The following is a 19,069-nucleotide window of genomic DNA, read 5'->3' on the forward strand; positions in this document are numbered from 1 at the left end:
CACAACTCAGTGTGAACTCCCCAAATTCCTTTGCCAACATCAGCCCTTCGTTCTTCTGTTGATTGGATTTTTCTTCAACTACTACTCTTTTGTGCTCTTGCCCAAATTTAGTGTAGTATGTTAGTTAGCTGGACGTAATTCAGTTGCACACCCTCATTAGGACATCAAGAATACATTTCACACTCTTTGATCCAAAGTTAAGATTTTTTTCCTTATTACCCTTTCCTCCCCCACTCCTCCTCTCAATTCACAGGCTCAGCAACAGCACCTGCTTCACAGAAACAAGGCTGGTCCTGTTCTGATTTCTCTAGTCTTCCTTTAAAAACCAAATGGAGATCAACAGTCCCTCTTCCTGACACACACTGAAGCAAAAAGAGACACACAGAAGGACAGCACCACAGGCAAAACAATTCCCTTTTTTGGAAGCAGGACATTTTTTCCCTTTAATCTCTCCCCAGAAACCCAAAGTTCTCTTCTATGCCTTTGTCTTCACAATCCTCGTTTGGGGGACAGAACGTCTCTTGATTTAGCTGCTCAGAGTCTCTCTCTCCTCTTCTTACTGAGTTCCTGCTATCTTTTTCTTCTCTCTTGTATCTCTGGTGTGTGTGTGTGTGTGTGTGTGTGTGTGTGTGTGTGTGCACGCGTGTGTGTGTGCGCGCGCGCGTGCACTCTGATATAAGTATCTCTCACTTGGGAGGCTCATTTCTAATCAAGCAATTCAAGACCAAGAGGCTAACATGCACAAAACAACCGAATAGAACCTCAAATTAGAAGGAAAATGGCTCAAATGGGTCCCTATCTCTGGGAGTTCTAGTTAAGCAAGCAAACAAAATGGTCTGGGACAAATGATTATTGTTAACTCAGGAAGATTAGAAGAGAATGTAATTAGCTCCCAGCTTCTTCCTGTTCACCAGCCTTCTTAACACCCTCCAACTCCCCAACCGTGAATTTATCCGAGGCTTCGTAATCCGCACCAAAAAGTCCCTGCTGCAAAGCCCGGAGGGTTAACTGAGCTGGTACCCCAGGCAGCCAGCTAACCAAAGGAGACAGCCGGTGAGACTCCGAGCCCGCCCCCTGCCAAGCCGCCCAGCCAATGGGGACCTGCGGGGAGTGTGGCGCTGTGTCTCATTGGCTGCCAAGCTACGTGCATAAGAAAGAAGGAGAGGGGCTGGCAGGGCAGCATTGTTATCTTAAGACACTCATCTGGTGTCTGAGTCTGCAGGTGACACCGCTTAGGTACGGAGCGCGGAGTCGGAGCAGGGACGCGCCGGGCTGCAGCCCTGGGATGGAAGCCGCCTGCCTCGGAAGCTGCTCGAGGCTGCTTCGGCAGCGCCTCCGCTGAGCTCGGAGGTGCCCGTTAACACTTGCCTGGGGACGTGCACCTGCGGTACGGTGCGAGCTCGTGGGCAGGTCTGCAGGCAGCCGGGAGAGCCGTGAAGCCGGAGGAACTGTCTTCGCCCAAGTGCAAGGCAGTGATTTGGGGAGAGAGACAGAGACAGAGGGCGGGTGAGTCTCTTCAGAGTTGGAAGGAAAGCAAGATCTTGGGTGTCTTTTCCGTGGAGGGACAGGGGACTTCCCCATCTGGGCTTGGCACTTTCCTTCCCTCTCCACCCTCGTGCGCCCCGGCCTGGCGCCGAAGCCCCACTTCAAGCATGCTTTGGGTGATGGGGACCCTGGCTGCTCAGCAGGAAGACAGCAGGCAAGTGGTCTAACGCCGGCGGCGGCGGCGGAGGCGGCAGCAGCAACCCCAGCAGCAAAGCGGGGAGCAAGAGAATTTGAAAAGAGACATCCGCTCCCTCTCACACGCTGAGGGGGAGGCATTCGCGTTTCCCCAAATGAGAAGGAGCCACAAGAGATCATGAAGTAAAAACTTTGGAAAGCTGCCACTGGAGATGTTGCACAAAAACCTGGAATGTTTTAGGAGTCTCCTCCCAGTCGGTGGAGGTTTGGGGAGCAGCTGATACCGCAAGGAGGGCTCTTGCAAGAATTCAAGGTAACAGTGCAGGGTTTGGGTGATTTCTCTCTCCCCTTTTCATTATCCTTTGATGTGTCCCTGGGGAAGGAGATCATTTCGCCCTCCTGCAACCCTCTTGCCCAGGTGCCTGGCAGGGGCAGGCAGAGGGAATGATCCCACGTCTTAGTTTCTGCCTCGGGGAGCTGAGCAGTGGACTTCAGGGTTCAGCCAGAGATCGCCCTGTATTGCCTCCTGGTGTTGCTCGGTTTGGGCACGTTGCCTGACCTATATTGCTTTTGCCTGGTTTAAGTCCTCAAAGTTAGTGCAACTCCCATTAGCCTCAGAAAATTCAATCCGGCTGGGTAATTGCAGAAGATGACGAGGACTTTTGCCTGCTCGGTGGCTGCTGGACTGAACTGTAGGCTGTTGCCCATGTTTGAGAAGGGCCCCCAAGAGCTGAGGGTGTGATACATGATGCATTCATATTCACATGGCCATAGAGCTACATTCACATGCTCCTAGAGCTCTGTGGCGTGTCCGTAGAAGCCTGTCTTCTTTCTCCCAGGCACATGCAGCCAAGAGAAAAAAAAAAAAAATTCTGAAGAGTGAACCCTGTGGGTTGCACATAGACTCCCCAGGGTGGTGGCAGAGCCCCATTGATCGAGTTGAGCCCGGCAGCACGCTGGAGACGCTGGGGAGAAGGGTGCCCTGCTGGGAGGAGGGGCGTGCTGAGATTCTACAGCGATCCCTCTCGCAGGTTCTGTGATCCTCTGGATGCCCAGTCCAGTACCGCCCGTGGTACATGTGTGTGTGTTTATGTGTGTGCCTGGGCTCACAGCTGTATGCAGGAAGCAGGCTGCTGACCGAAGGACCACGCATGTGCAGCTCTCTGCCTAGGCCCCTGGGGTGTTCCTTCCTAGCCGGAGCGTGAACTTGGGAGCTGGTGGTCCAGCCTGGAGGACTTTTCTCCTCACCCAGCAGTCCTTCTGCATGGTACCTATTTATCCAGGGTATATAGACCTAAGCCAAATATTAACTAATAATCAAGCTAATGCACTGTAACATGATTGAACAGACCCCTCTGTAAAGAACTGTGTGTGTGCTCTTCCTAGCCCTGGGAGCTGGGTGCCCTGAGCGGGAACAAATGTTTTCTTAAAAGGATGGCAATTATAACGAGCGATGCTTATGGCTGGATAATCTGGGTCTTATTCAGCAGGAATAATGATATGTCAGCGTCGACCAATCAGGAGGATAAAAGGTTTATTATAAGTCAAGTATTTCTGCCTCTGTCCTTCTTCAGACATGTGCTTGTGGAAGGGACACTCTTTCTGACCGTGTTCTCTAGAATGCATATAATGCCAGTATTCACCAACCAGCTAAAGTATTTTACAGAATCCCCTGGGGGGCAGTCTGATGACATCAGGCAAGAACAAAGTGATGCTGGAGTTTGTGTGTTTTCCCTCTTGATTTCATACAATGTGTGTGTGTGCGTTATTTGTTTAAAGCAGGACCCTCCAGAGTTCCCTCTCACTCACAGTAAGTTGCTTTGCAGCCCTGGGGACATGACCAAGCAAGGCTGCCACAACGATCCTGAAATCTTATCAGTATCGTAGCTGCTGCTTACTCTGGGGAAGGATGCATGCTCTGCTTCTTGAGGAGGGATATGATCTGAGTAGGCACAGAGCACAGATACCATGAAATGTTTGAGGGAAAAGAAGCAAATGTCAGACCATGGTCTTCCCTGCTGAGGGGTGGCTGGAGCCCAAGGGTTGGACGGCTGGGCAGCAGTCCTGGAGAAGACAGAAGCATCCTTGACTCTTTCTTCTCCCTCCTCTCCAAAAAAAAAAAAAAAAAAAAAAAAAAAAATGGGGCCGGCTTTGTCTCCCAGAATGGTGATGTGCACTGCAGTGTGGGCACCAGGAAGGAGGAGAGGAAGGAAGGACTGGGGAGGGAGGAGGGATCCTGCTCTGCCAGCACTGGGCCAGGCTCAAGGGTGGGGGAAGATCATCCTCTGGGTGTTCTGTTCTGGCCTAGTAACAGGTTGTTTACGGAGCAAGGCCAGAGGGCAGAGAACATCCCTGCATCATCAACTCCTTCTGATCGCCTTTCCCAAGGCACAGGCTGGCCACAGGGGAGCATAACATAAGAAAGATCGCTTCTGAGATGGTGCTCAGAATCCCTCCCCAGCTCACAAACAAGAGGTAATCTGGAGGGACTTGAGACAGCTGCGTGGGCACTTTCTGCTGACTGGGATGCTTAGTGCCGAGGTTTCCTGGTTAGTGTTCTGTTTTCCCCACTGTGCAATGCATTTCTGGTGATTCAACTCTTTCCCTTAAATAAGAAGACCTTGTATACATTTTATAACGGCATCCTTTTCTAATGGGCTGAGAGCATTTCAGGGAGCTCATCTAATTAATCCTCACACAGCTTATTGTCTCATTTGTCTTTGATTACCCTACAAAGTGGAGCCGGAATGGTTTTAGCCTTCTTCTTGGAAAAGAGAGGGCCGAGAACCTTGGAAAGATGAACTGCTGTCTTTGGGGGTCCCATGGCGTGGGGTCTGGAGCTCAGCAGTCCTGGACCCACCCCGTGACTCCACCAACTTCTAAGAAATGGTTTCATCTTAGTAACTGCAGTTTCATTGAATTGTTCTGTGCCTTACGGGGACGGGAGGTTGCACTGATGTGGGGCTTTTCCTCTGGCCCTGACCTAAGGGCTGTGAAGGCTAAAAGTCTTGGAAGATCTTGCCTTTGCCCTCAGTGATCTTACAGTCTAGTTAGGAAACGAGACTGACATCTGGGAAAAAGGAACAGCAGTTCAATACAAAAGATTCACGAGGCTGACATAATTAATCCACAATTGATTTGCTCAGATAAGCAGAGCTATCAGCATTCCAAGGAGGGAGAATTTGAGTTACACCATGGGGGACAGGGTGGGATTTGCTTGGAGAGGAAGAAATGGAGACGGGATTCCAGCTGACAGAGACACCAACGGAAGCCTTGTTGACAACACTGGGATCGTCCAGGCTTGATGCTGCCTTCGGGTTTACCCTGGGTCATTTCTCCACCCGGATCCTGGAAATACCATACACCTGGGTTAATTATTTGAAGCTAGTATTGGCCTAGAGGAAGCTACTCTGGGGCCCTGGATATCTCATTAGGCATTGAAATTCACCTAGCCTCCCACCTACCCTCAAGTCTGATCCATATATTATGAGAAAAATAGTGCTCAAGGTCAGGGAGCTTATCAACATTATATCAAAAATTTTGGATGAAGATATTGGGAGAAAACCAGGCAAGCTTCAAGAGAACATGAGAAAATCTCACATTTTAGAATCAGAATCTCCTAAGAGGCTTGATTTTCCTCCACTTCCAGGTTCCCCACCCAAATGTCCCTATTGGGGTTTAGTAGGAACTGGCAAAATGCCAGATCCCTTAGGCATTTAGCACGAAGCAGGAGATTTTTATTCTTAAGATTCTTGAGCATGTCCATGTACCTAACCTCTTGCCTCCCCTCCTCTTTCCCTTTTAATAAAACATATGCTGTAGCAGTCACAAGGGAGGCCACCAAAAGCAGAGGGTGGGGCGTGGTACCGCCTGCAGCCCTACCACAGGGCACTGTGGCTGCTCCGCTGAGCAGGAGAGGAGAGAGGCAGGCTGCCAGCCCGGCCAGCTTCAAGGAAGGGCCGTGGGCTGTAGGCCACCAGGAGACAGCTGTGACCGGCCAGCCACACCATTTGCTCCAGCAGGGAACCCCGTCTCCTAGAGAAAAGGTCATAGCAAAGCATAGGTTCTGTGAGAGAACAACCACACTATTCATTGGTCTTCACTTGGTTGGAGACACCTGTCCACCCCACACGTCACTGGTAGCTTGGGTGGTCCCACGCCACCATGGAGGCGGTGGCTGTCAGGCATGAGAGTAAAATGACTTGCCTAAAGTCATGCCATACTTGCTCTCAGGTCAAGAGGAACATCTCCAGAATCCAATTCGTTTGATTCCTTCAGAGTTCACTCTGGGGACGGTCCTCAGGGAGATTTCCTTTCTGTTAAACATCCTCCCTTAGGCTTTCTTTGTTTTCTGTGTTGAAAGATCATGCAGCTGGACCGAGGGGCTGCCTTTTTCTTTTCCGTTCAGAAGTATCCACTGCCTTGTCCAGGCCCATGGGCATGTGGTGAGTGGTGGTGGGTTAAAACCTTTTCTCTTTGGGAGTGAAGATAGGCTACTCAGTTATGCTTCTGAGAGGGGCTGTGGTGGTCAGGGGGCATCTCCTGGCCAATTAGGATGCAGACTGAGCTCTTTTCAAATATTTGATATGTATGCAGAAGAAGGTAAAGTTGACTAATATCATGGCAACATGGAATCTTCAACACCCAATTCTATCATTCTTTTTCCTGGAACCCATGTGGAATGCAAAGATGTCCGGAATGTAGGGCTGAGTAAGGGAGTGGGCAATTCGAAACCTCATGAGACTGCTTTCTAGTCTGCACTGTCCTCCTGGCATGGTAGCCACTGGCCACATGTGGCTCCTGAGCGCTCGAAATGTGGGCTCTAAGTATAAAATGCATACTGAATTTTGAAAACTTGGCTGAAAATAAAGATGCAAAATGTGTCACCAATCATTTTTAATAATGATTACATGCTAAAATGATACTGTTCTGGATAGCTTAAGTTCAGCAAAATTGTTTAGTTTCACTCCATTCTTCTTACTTTTTCATGTGGCTATCAGAACAGTTGAAATTACATGTTTCTTTTGGACAGTGCTGGTCCAGGGGCTGGAGAGTAGTGACAGGTAATGTAGACAAAGGGCAGAGGCATGAGATAAGAGGAGCTAGAGACATGAAGAGAAGGACCATGGAGGGAACGATGCCAAGCAGCCCAGAGAGCATCTGGATGTGTATTTCTGAAATCTAAAGTCAAGGAGGGCACACGTAGCTTACTTTGATTTATGTTTGAGGGACACCTCATGAATGGGAACAGCCGGCCCAAAGCATTTACAGCTCTTGGTTCACCTGCAAACAATCTGCAGCTGAAAGGCCTGGTCATTTTATCCTAATATTTTCGAGTTTCTGCATGACAGTGGGAGTAACCAAGGAGATTATCTTTAGGGTTTCACTCCAACGTGTAAGGACACAGCACTTAGGACCAGCTAGGTGTATTTGATTTTCAGACCTCCTCCTTTCTTCTCATCACTATGATGTTATCATCTTTCCTTGTGAGAGCTTTCCTTCAAATCAGACGTGTTGCTTTTATGGTGGGGAGAAAGAAATGTCACTGCTCTGGGTTAAAGATTCTTTTGTGGACCTGTTGGTAAGAAGAAAGGGAGGAAGACATCATGATTGAATTATGTTTAATAATTACAGATTTAAGCATTATAATTCGCTCATTATTATTATCTTATTATTATTCATTGCAATGCTGTTTGGCCACAACTTGAACTCCTCATAATTTCTTAGCATCTTAGAATTTACAAAATGTTTTACAAGCTTTCTCTCATCTGATTTTTGCCAGAACCCTGTGGAGTGGCTACTATTTTCATTCAAGGTTTTCCATGATCTGCCCCCAAATTATCTTTATTACTTTATTCTCTAATCCTTCTCTTGTAGGCATTTCCTTCAGTCTTGTTTACTCAAACTGGTCTGCTTACTATTCTCCATTGTTAAGTCGGTAAAGGAGGGCATATTACCTCTCTGAGCCTCAGCTCCTTCATTTAGAAAATAAGAAGTAATAATACCCCATCTCTCCAAGTGTTGTTCTGAATGTTAGACAAGATAAACTATATGTTTCCAAACACAGTTGTAGGTACATGGTAGATGCTCAACAAATGTCAACACCCCTTCCTAGCACAGGTCTTGGCTTTGATCATGCCAAGATTAAAATGGCCAAAGGGGAACTCATTGTTTACCAATTTCACACATAAAACGACCCCCCTCTCCAAATTCCCTGCTTCGATTAAAGGTTCACCCAACCCCCCAGAGGCATAACTAAGAAATCCGGGTTGTCCAGGGCTCCACTTTCTCTCACACAGCCCACCACATCCAGTTAATCCCCAAGGCCTGACAAGGTCTACCTCCTCCTGGTTTCTCAAAGCCACCCTCCTCCCCGACCCCGCCGCCACCCCCCACCCCCGCTCTTTCATCAGGCACCCAGTCTTCTCACCTGGAGTTCCCCAGTGCTCCTGTCTCCCTGTTTCCTCTCTTAAAGCCTAGACAGTCCAGTCTCCTCCCTGCAGCTAGGGTGCTCCTTCAAAATGATCAACTTGATTATGCTTCTCCCCTTGTTGTAATTCTCCAATGGCTCCCCACTACCATCAGAATAAAACCCAAATGTCTCAGTGTAACAAACAGGAGACCCTTCCTAAGCCAGTCTAGCAGCCTCCCCAAGCCTCTCTCCCAAGCTGCCCTTCTGACTCCAGCTGCCTGAACTCCCTCTGTGCCCCAGGGCCGTTACGGAATTCGCTGCTGTTTCTCCTGCCCTGTCCTGCTTCTCCAGGGTTACAGATCCTCAAGACTGTAGACACTTCCTGACACTTTGAGAAGGAATTAATTGCCTCCTCCTCGGTACTCCTACACATCTAACTCAGACTGTTTTTGCACTGTACCCGCCACTGTAATGATTTGTTTATATGGCCATCTCCTGCACTCAAAGGTAGGGTTGAGATGGGGTTTCAAAGACATGTTTCTCGGGAAATATTTATTCAGTATATTTTTAGGTATATGTCCCAGGTACTCTTCTCAGGCACTGGGGATTCAGCAGTAAACAAGAGATTAAAAACTGTGCCATCAAGTTGCTTACATTCTAGAGGGAAGATAGGATGATAATCACAACAATGATCTTTATTAAGATTGCTGATAATAGCTAACAGTTTAATAGTACTTACAGGTCAGGCTTTGCTGAAGGCTTGACATACATTAACTCATTGACTTCACCTAATGATCCTATAAATTCCCATTTTAATCAATCCGACATTCCCATTTTATAGATGATGACTTAGAGGCCCAGTGAGGTTAAGCAGTTCGTCCAAGGTCACACAGTCAATGAGGTAGCTGGTTCTCTAACCGTGTTTAGATTCTGAACCCATATTGTTTATTACTGTGGTGTCCAGAAAAAAAAAATAGACATGTAAACAATTAAATAAAATTGTTTCAGGTGCTGATAATGAAGATTATTAAAATAGAGTATTAGAAGACAGTGAGTGAGTGAGATGATGGAGAGGGAAGGTCTCTTTGAGGAGGAAACGTTTAAATTGAGACCTGATTGTCAATTGAGGAAGGAAGAAATCCCAAGGTAGGGATGAATCTGGGAGAAGAGAAATCATAGCCTCTGGTGACCTTTGGTGAACAAAGGTCGAGCTGCTGGGATGTCCCCTGCTGGTGGTAGACTCTTAGTTCTGAGCCATCTTGGGGAGCAACAGATTGTCCAAATGTTCCCCAAACCCTCTGCCATCAGTCCAGTTGTCCTTTCTGTTCTTTCGGTTTAAGACATTTCTCACAAGGCATCTGGTTTGCTGCTCTCCAGAAAGGTAGAAGGTGCAGGGACACACATGCCCACACGCACACACGCACACACACACATATCCCTGCTCTGCTGAACCACTTTATTTCACTTCTCTCCTGTGAATGACATGTCACTCAGAACCTTAGTGAAATGACAGGCGCAGGCAGAGCAAAAAGGCTGGAGACAACCCAGAGGCATGAGCGAAAGGGAAAAAGAAAATTATTTTTTAACAAGAAGAAAAGTGACTTGGACTGGACAGAGAAAAGGGAATTTGGTCAGGGAGGGGCCTGCAGGGTGGGAGGTACTCTCTTTCCTGACCTGGGTGGTAGTTTCTGCTACAATTTTTCATACAAATGTTTATATATCTATGTAAACACACATATATACATAAACATGTACATGCATAGATATTCACACACAGCACACCCCCCCCCCCACACACACACATCTTCTCTATGAATCTTTCTTGTAATAAAGCTAAAAAAGTGAGTGGGACAAGTTCATACCTATTTAATATATATCCAAAGCCTGCTTTACGATAAACATTGTATATTTTCACTTATATTGTCTCACTTAATTTTTATTACAACCTTTATAAGTAAGTATCATTCCTGTTTGAAGACAGAAATGAAGAAGACAAAGCACAGAGGGGTTGCAGATGAGACCAGAGCTCTTGTCCCCCACACCATGCCCTCTGCTTTCTACACAGGAAAGCTCTAAGAATCAGCAAGGTGGGGAGAAAAGGTCCCTGATTTCTGGGTCAGACAAACTTGAGCTTCAATCTAATCTGGGTCATTCAGTAGCTGTGTGAGCTCAGACACATTACATAACCTCTCTGAGCTTCCGTATCTCCATCCGGTAGAATGGCAACATTCTTGTACAAATATCATGATGATTCAAAGGAAGAACTGAAAAATATCCACAAAGTGCCTGCCACACAATGGGCATTCCAAAAATGCCAGCTACTATGTTTGTGTCCTGGAATAGTCAAGCTCATCAGACACTGACTTTCATGGAGAGCAATGATGGCATTTAGCTGCGGTCAGTAAGAGTCAGCTACTAGCTTCAACCCATGCCGTCAGATGCCAGTGAGTCAGGAACTTCCTGGCAATTGTACCATATGCCAGGCACCATGCTAAGTGCTTTCCAGGCACTGTCTCATTTAATCATCTAACAACCCTCTGAGAAGGGTTGTTCTTTTCTGTTTGTAGATGAGGACATTAAAGTTCAGAGAGATGAAACAGCTACTCCAAGGTCACAGGACCTAGAAGTGACAGAGCTCACACTTGAACCCAGGTCTGTCAGATCCCGGAGCTCGTGCTCTTTGACACTGGGCTTTGCAAAGTTGTCACTGTCTTAGGTCATGTCCAGGGACAAGGGCATCTTTGTGGTCAAGGTAAGGGTAACTGCTCCAAGGTCTGGGCTCAATCAGTCGGGAGTGGGGTGGAAGCACTGTTAAGTCCTCATAGGCCTTGTGCAGCAGGCCAAGAGAGTTCGTGCACGTTCAAAAATGCTGCCAAGTTTCAAGTGCAATTCCTTACATGTAGTGGGCACTTGGTATGTGTGGGCTGAATATTTCAAGTACCTCTGTTTCTGGATATAGGTATGCTCCATTTTCAAAAGAGCAGGCTTTTAAAACAAAGTGAGTTGAGTGTCCTTAGGCTTGGAGGAAAAGTTTTCCCTGATTTACACAAGGATATATTAGCAGTGGTTTTCTAACCCTTACAAAAAGAGTAGGAGGGGCGACTGGGTGGCTCAGTTAAGCTTCTACCTTCCGCTCAAGTCATGATCCTGGAGTCCCAGAATTGAGCCCAGGGAAATGGGCTTCCTATTCAGCGGGAGCCTGCTTCTCCTGCTCCCTCTCCCTCTGCCCTTCCCCCAGGTCCTGCTCTCTCTCTCTCATAAATAAAATCTTTAAATAAATAAATAAATAAATAAATAAATAAATAAATAAGGAGTAGAAGACTCTAATCAAATAAACCCTTAACCTAAAATCCCAATATATGAAACAGATAAAAGCACACCTCCCTGACTGGAGGAGGCCTGGGCCCTGGAGCTCCTCCACCTGTCACTTCCCTTTTCTCATCCGCAAGTAGTCCCTGAGGCCCCTCCTTGGAATCTAATGTCTGTTCAAAACACACTGAAACCGCCACACTCCAGAACGCCTTTAAAAAGCAAGACTTGCGATTCATTTAAAATAATGGGTGACATATTGAAATTGATTTTAAAATATGAGACTCTCACCAGCCCCAACACACCCGTGAATTCCGGTGAGCCTAGGACACATGACTGTTGTTCATTCTTGTTCTCTGACTGCAGATGCATGAAATTCAGAGAGCGTGAATGAAATGCCTGCTGTGTGTCAGGCACGGGAGTGGACACTGGGTTGCCTGCTAGCAGCTCTTAATTTTTAAATCCCTACAAAGTAGATATTATTGTTCCCATTTTGGAGATGAGAAAAATGAAGTGCAGAGAGGTTAAGTCAATTACCCACGATCTCACAGATAGTGAGTGAGAGTAGTCGAGTTGGGTCTAACCCAAGTCAGGATTAGAGAGCCAGAGTATAGCCACCAACACCTACAGCCTCTTGAAGTATGGATCCGGGAGTAATATTGCCTCTCTCTCGCTCTCAAAGGTCCCCCCCCCCCCCCAATACTCCTCAGTTATGAGAATTTATAGAAAATCTCTCTCCAAGCCTTCTGGTGCACTGAGGTCTCCAGGGACCGAGGATGTGGTCCTCCCTCACAGTCCCTTTCTGTCCTTATCTCCAACCTCAGGGAGGCTCTACCCAGCGGGGTTCAGTCCCAGGGCAGGGGTTCCTTGGTGACGCCCAGGAGCCCACTCTGTACTTCCCTGCCAGGCCTCTGCAGGGCGCGGAGCCCCAGGCTGCTGGGCTCAGGAGGTGTGGGGGATTCCTGCTCAGCTGTGGTGTGGTAGCCTGGAGCTGGGGCTTACTGGAAGAGGGTGGGGTGGGGCTGTGAGAGGAAGTCCTTGGAATACCCTTGAGGTATGGCAATGCTTAGGCACTCAGTAAGGAACGCGGGGGCAGTTAATTTCTGCCTCCCCCTTACTGGTGTTCAGCCATTGAGCGTGCGCTATAAATAAGCCATCAGGCAGAAGGAGGGGAGGTGGGTGAGCCGTGTTCCGCTGGGGGGATGGGGTCCTGGGGGCTCCGGCACGCGCCTCTTTCTCCTTCCGCAATCTCTGTCATTTGGGATTTGAGCCCTGCGGGATAACCGAGCAAGGTCAACATCCTCCCGATGCTTCGGGGCACTGGAGACCCCTAGAGGCGAAAGGCTGCATTACAGGCCCTCTGGCCTTGGAGGCGCGAGCAGGGTCCTTGCCTGGAGCTTGCGGAGAGGGGCTAGTTCTTTTCTCCCAAAACCCTAGCGGGGAAGCACAGTCCTCCAAACTCCAAAGGGGCAAGGGAGGGAAGCTAGGAGTGGGTGGTGGTTGGGAGTGTGTGTGTGTGTGTGTGTGTGTGTGTGTGTGTGTGTGTCGGTGATGGTGGTGGTAGCAGCAGTACTGTGCCCCCCCCCACCTTCCCTGCCCCTCCCATTCTCCCTTTCCAAGTCTTCCCCTCCTCAGCCCCTGCAGCGACGGGTCAGCCCTCCCCGCCGCACCCCACCACCTCCATCAGAATCCTATCTTTCCCTCAGGGCCCTTCACACCTCTCAGTAACCTGATCAACTAATTTGTACTGAAGTATTAATGACTAATAATGATTTAATGTGCTGCCCTCTCAATTAACACTTGAGCACTTAGACAGATGCACATATTTTAACCGAAGTAGGAGATTCGTGTGTTTCCCTTTTGAGGAAGGGAACTGTAGGCCCCTCCATAGGAGCCATACAGACAGCTGCCTATTCAGTACTTACGCTGTTTTGCCCCTGATCACGCAGGCACTCAAGCAGGATTTCCCAGAGAAGGCCTGCCCTCATCCACAGTCCTTAAAAGCAGCACTTTGTGCTGGTGGTGGGCACACACAGAAGATGCTGTCTCTCCTGCCTCTTCTTCCACAGCTAAGATGTCCTAGCTGTGTAACTGTGCGAAGTTACTTAACCACACAAACCTCAGTTTCCACATCTATAAAATGGACACAGTGAAACTCATGTCCTGGGATCGTTTTGAGTCGGAAATGGAATAATGGAGAACTGGCACTTCCCATAATGTCTGGTGCATACAGAGTGCTCAGTAAATGACAGCTCGTTTTCTTAATCATCTTATTTTTATTTTTATCATTTTTGCCCTATCTCAAACGTTCAGTGCAGGGCAGCATACAGACATTGTATTTATTATTTAGAAGTGGGTGAAGCAATCCAGCCTCCTCGGTGTGGCTGATTTGGTAATGAACTAGATTTCTTTCCAGGTGACATCACCCCAGAGATTTTTTGGTGTTTTGTTCTGTTTTTACTCTGCTTGGTTTCTTTAAATGTATGTCACAAATGCAGTGAGCAAAATGGATTTGGCAGTGACTTAAAAAGACTTAATGCATTTTGAAAAGAAAAAAAAAAAAGGCCACAACAAAAACTGGTTTGTTTCTGTGATATATGGTTCATGTGATATGACAAAAATCCATTTTTATGCTTAGGAAAATTGGCTAATTTTAAAACAGTTGACACATGCCATATGCATATAGAGCAATGATGGATTTTGCCCAGGCAAACAACAGAAGAACACAGGGCCAGTGATATCTCTGCTAGGGCTTTAGTCGGTTAAATCCTTATTTGGTGGCAGCCCCATTCCACATAGGAGACTGAAATGACAAATGGACTCCTTGTGGCCTCAGGTGCTAGAGTCAGACATTTTATCATAAAGATACCAACCACCAGGCTTGGAACACACACACACACACACACACACACACACACACACACACACACACACACTGTGTTTTCATGAAATGAGCAAGAACAGACTTGGGAATCTACCTGGACAGCAAGCTTTAGGTGCAAGACAGCGAGGAGTTTTAAAGCTATTATCTGCCCAGAAGGTGAGGCTATGCACAGGACACTGAACTGCTTGGCCGCCCTGACTTGGTGAGCTTTGCCTGCTCGTTCCTCCTGTTGGAGACACGGATGCTTTCTGGACTTCAGTTACTATTTATAGCACTCGACAGCATCCTCCTGTGCACCCGCCCAAGGGGGAATCCTGCCTAGTTTCCATTACTACTAGTTAGGGCAAAGAGATTGCATGTGAAAATAAGACACTACAGAGGTTGCACCTGAAATAAAAAGTGATCGTGGAAAGTTTAAGATGGAGGCAAGTTCCCTATTATCTTGATGTCCCTCCCATAAGTCCCTCCACTTCTAGCTCCTGCCCTGGATGGGTCAGCCAGGTCCCCAGCCCCATGACAGGCTAATGACATGCTTTCTATTTGACTCAAAAAAAGCCTTTGACTTTTTAAAAAAATTTTATTTTATTTTATTTCTTTCAAGGCAATATTTAATTAGTGACTGCGGAGGAAAAAAGCTGAACAGCTTAGAGAAGGTTTATGGTTAAGGTCTGCAACACTCAGCAATTTGACATTCTAATCCTGTTATTTCTCACCTTAAACTGAACAGAGTCAGCAGGGTTGGGCTTTTTTTTCTCTTCCCATAATTCATCTAGGTATTAGGTTTCCCCCTCCCTACTGCCTGCTCTCATCCATCGCTTTATCTGACTTCTTTGTCCTAGTCTCTCTCATATTTCTATCTGTATATCAAAAACAGAACAGTATCGTGGTGGTTCATTTGTGGCTGAGCCATTTAGAAGTGAATTTAGTTTTCCTCCTCCCTACTTTGATTCCCAGAAGGAGCCCCCTGTTTCCCATGGGAACTTTACTCCTAAGATGACCACCCAGAGAAACTGAGCCATGTCCCTGGTTCTCTTCTCAGTTACAGACTATAAACACTTTCTAGCCAGGATCCCAGAGTTTTATCTAGCACAGGGAGAACTTTTCATGCTTATGCAATTAAACCTCACCCTCTACCCCACAGTATCCATTTTTCATTAAATAAAATATGGTTTTTCTGGGAAGTTAACGAGTATCCTTCCTATTACGAAAAATTTAGTATTCAGGATTTCAAATGTATAGAATTCCAAAATCAGGGAAGGGTTTTCTTTAATGCAGTGCTTCTCAAAATTTAATGTGCACCTGGGGAGCTTGTTAAAATGCAGAATTTTCAGCTCCTCCTTCAGAGAGTCTGATTCTATAGGTCTTGTATAAAATTCAAGGAACTGCATTTCAGTAAGTAGATGATATAAAAACCACACTTGGAGAAACAGCATTTGAAGGCAAGCTGAATTAAATGTTACCCAATTCAGTTTGGTAGAATATTATTGTCCCTGAAGTTGCTAACGGGTGTCATGAAGAACACAAGGTCTGTGCTTGGAAGAGTTGGGGAAACGATACTTTTCTTCCCACCCACCTGCTCATACACAGTTGGGAGGCCGACAGGGCACTTAGCAGGTTAGGGGTTCTGGAAAGTTCTGCAATAAAGAAACATACTTCCATTTCACTTAGCCAAATATTTCCAATATGTCTTGACCTTGAAATTTTTAATTCTTTAATTTTATTAAACACCTCTTCAGTTTGGATGAATTCTGTATGGAAAGTGTTGTCATGAGGGAGAGAGCAGCATCTACTGGACAAGAGGGATCCTGCAACCCAGCTCAACTCTTAACCACGTTTTCAGAGGAGAGAAGGAACAAAATGAGTGTGGCATTGGACTCTCTGGCCAGTGGAAGTGGCTGTAATCTGGAGAAGTGTTTGTTATAATAGCCCTCATTTGTTAAGCATTCAGGATTTACTAGGGACTGTTCTATATTTTTAATATGTATTAGCTCATTTACTTCTCAGAATAACCCTGTGAGTCAGACACTTCATCCCCATTTCACTGAGGAGGAAACTGAGAGACTAATATTGGCTCAAGAAGTAGCTGAGTGTGATCTGAGCCCAGGCAGTCTGCCTCAAGAGACTGTCCTGTTAACTGCTCTATCAGACAGCCTCACCTGTGGTAGGAAGGTTCTGGAAATTTCCACCAGGGAGGAATGACAGCTCCAGCTACCTCAGTGCCTCAGGATTCTCTTTCTGCAAGAGGGCCTGGGATCACTGCCCCTTATGCATCAGAGAATTTATTATAATGACCGCCCGAACCTCTGAAAGATTTTGCTGTACTTAAACACAAAATATGCTTAGCAAAACAACCTGACAAGGATGATTCATGGAGAGCAATTAGGTGCGGAATCCTGTGCCTTCCAAAGCAACGGAGGGGGCCGAGGATCTGGCCATCCTGCTGACACCTTGATAGGGAATGCAGTAGCCTGGTCCTTGTCACTGTAGCCTAGTCGCAACCCCTTCATGTTTCTGAGCATCGGAGGAGCCCCTGCAGGGGTCAGCTGGCCTGGGCAACACAATCCCAATTTCGGCTTTTGGCCAGTTACTTTGCGGCCTTGGCCCCCTGTTTCCTAATCTTAATTTGAAAAGAGAAGGCAGACTAATGACACCTGCCTTGTTGTAAGGAAGGAATGTGTACATATGTAGATATGTGTGTATTTATATACATAATGCTTACAGTGCTTGATGCAGGGAAGTTGCCTTCTACCTTTTGTGCCTTCAGGGCCTGAGGATGACACTGTGGCAGGAGTAGACCTTTTTGATCATCTCCTTTAAAGGTGTTAATGAGGAGATAACTGGAGGTCAAAGTTGTGGTCCTGGGAGTGAGAGGGAATTGAGAAAAATACACTGTAGCTCCCAGATCCTGGATCTCTTCCGAAATGCATGTGGGATGTGGGTCACTGGGACTTACAATCCAGCCAGGAGTTTGGGTGACTTTAATTTCCTTCTCTGTAAAATTATGAATAATACTAGTTATAGACCTGTCCCACTGGGGACTTGGTGTCTTCTTCATTAACAAAAGCTGGAGAAGGGTCACATGCCAACGGTGGAGAATTGCCCAAGCCTGATTTCCAAAGAGCTAACATGTGCTGAGGAACCTCTCAGAGCCTCTACAGAGGTGAACCATACAGTTGCCCCCCTTTAAGATCAGGAAGCTGAAATTTAGGCAGGTTTGCTGTTAGCCTGAGGTCACACAAGTGGGAGAAGTAGAATCTGAACCCAGGTCAGATCTGTCTGCCTACCTCCCCAGTTCTTCCTTCCAGCCACGTGGAAGGGGTGTGAGAAGAAGGAAGGCAGGAGGGACATGGAGGACTGGCTCTTCAGTGACAGAAGCTTGGAAGGGACTGCCTACTGTCATATCAGGAACCTTGGAAATAAGCCTTTCAGCACCTCCTCTTAGATTCCAAATTTTGTGGCTCTCCTAAGTCAACCATTTCCTGCTACAGTATTTCATGCCCATCCCTTAGCAGAAAATGCTTTTGTGCATCCAGGATGATGACCTGACGTCCAGTGCCAGCCCCAGAAGCTCATCGAGTGAGCTGGTCTGTCATTGGCTACTTCTAAGTGCTCTCTTTCTTTTCTTTTCTTTTTAAAAATTTTTTTAATTATTATTATTTTTTTTTCCAAGGGCTCTCTTTCTGAACTTGTTCCTGTGGACCCTGAAGCCCCTTGGCAGCAATGAGCTCAGTGGAAAAGCCTCCTCTCAAACTGAGCATGTGCACTCACCAGAATGAGTTCTTCTCATGTCTTTTTCCTTTGGATCAGGTCTCTGCTGAGCCCAGGATCAGGACCAGGGCAGGGACTGAGCATTCCATTCCTGGGGGCTTCCCATGAAGTCAGGATAATCAGCTGTGAGGAGGAGGAGGAAAAGGAGAGGAGAGGAGTTTAACCAAAGCAGACCTCTTGAAGGCTTCCCAAAGCACTCGCTTGTGGAGAGCCCGGCTTTTCTGCTCATAGGGCGAAAATTTCTATTCCACTTATTTGATCATATAGCAAGTGGTGAATATCATAGACTCTGGGAAGGTTGGCCATGGATTTATCAGTGTTGGTTGAAGCTGAATGGGGCGTACAGAAGCGTTCATAGAATGATTCTTTCTACTTTCATGTATGTTCAGGAAAGTTCCATTATTAAAAGGATAAAATAGATCATGGATTTGGAGAATCTTGATCAGAACTTGCAGCACAAACTCTTTCTTGCTGTGATGATTTAAATTTTCTGAGCCTTTGTTTTCTTATCAATATAATGGAGGTACTATCTGTCTAAAAGGATTATAAATATAAAATTATTAGAAAATAAATGAAATAGTGAAATAATGAACTTAGTACAGTGACAGGCCCATAAAAATTGCTCAATGAACAATATCTTTGTTGCTATATTCTTTTTTTTTTAAAGATTTTATTTATTTATTTGGCAGACAGAGATCACAAGTGGGCAGAGAGGCAGGCAGAGGGGGAAAGGGGGAAGCAGGCTCCCTGCTGAGCAGAGAGCATGATGCAGGGCTTGATCCCAGGACCCTGAGATCATGACTTGAGCCGAAGGCAGAGGCTTAACCCACTGAGCCACGCAGGTGCCCCTTTGTTGCTATTTTCTTGTTTATCTTTGTTGTTAGTATCATTTTGTGAGTTCCTTATATCAGGTACTGTACCTTATTGAGCTTCCTAGTCATTCTGTCTAGTTCAATTCCAAGTTCATGTAATGAGAGTAACAAATATTTATGGAGCTTCTCCAAGGAGCCAGGCAT

General features: G+C 46.6%; 1 protein-coding gene across 1 annotated transcript in view; it reads left to right on the plus strand.

Annotated features, from left to right (window-relative positions):
- The first annotated feature begins 1,230 nt into the window (after window positions 1-1,230).
- BRINP2 (BMP/retinoic acid inducible neural specific 2) overlaps window positions 1,231-19,069 on the plus strand; it is a 108,821-nt gene continuing 90,982 nt past the window's right edge. The window contains exon 1 of the mRNA XM_045981943.1: window positions 1,231-1,993. The gene's annotated coding sequence lies outside the window, so the exon portion shown is untranslated. The remainder of the gene's footprint in view (window positions 1,994-19,069) is intronic.

This window comes from Meles meles, chromosome 17, assembly GCF_922984935.1.
Source record: "Meles meles chromosome 17, mMelMel3.1 paternal haplotype, whole genome shotgun sequence".
Classification (NCBI taxonomy): Eukaryota; Metazoa; Chordata; class Mammalia; order Carnivora; family Mustelidae; genus Meles; species Meles meles.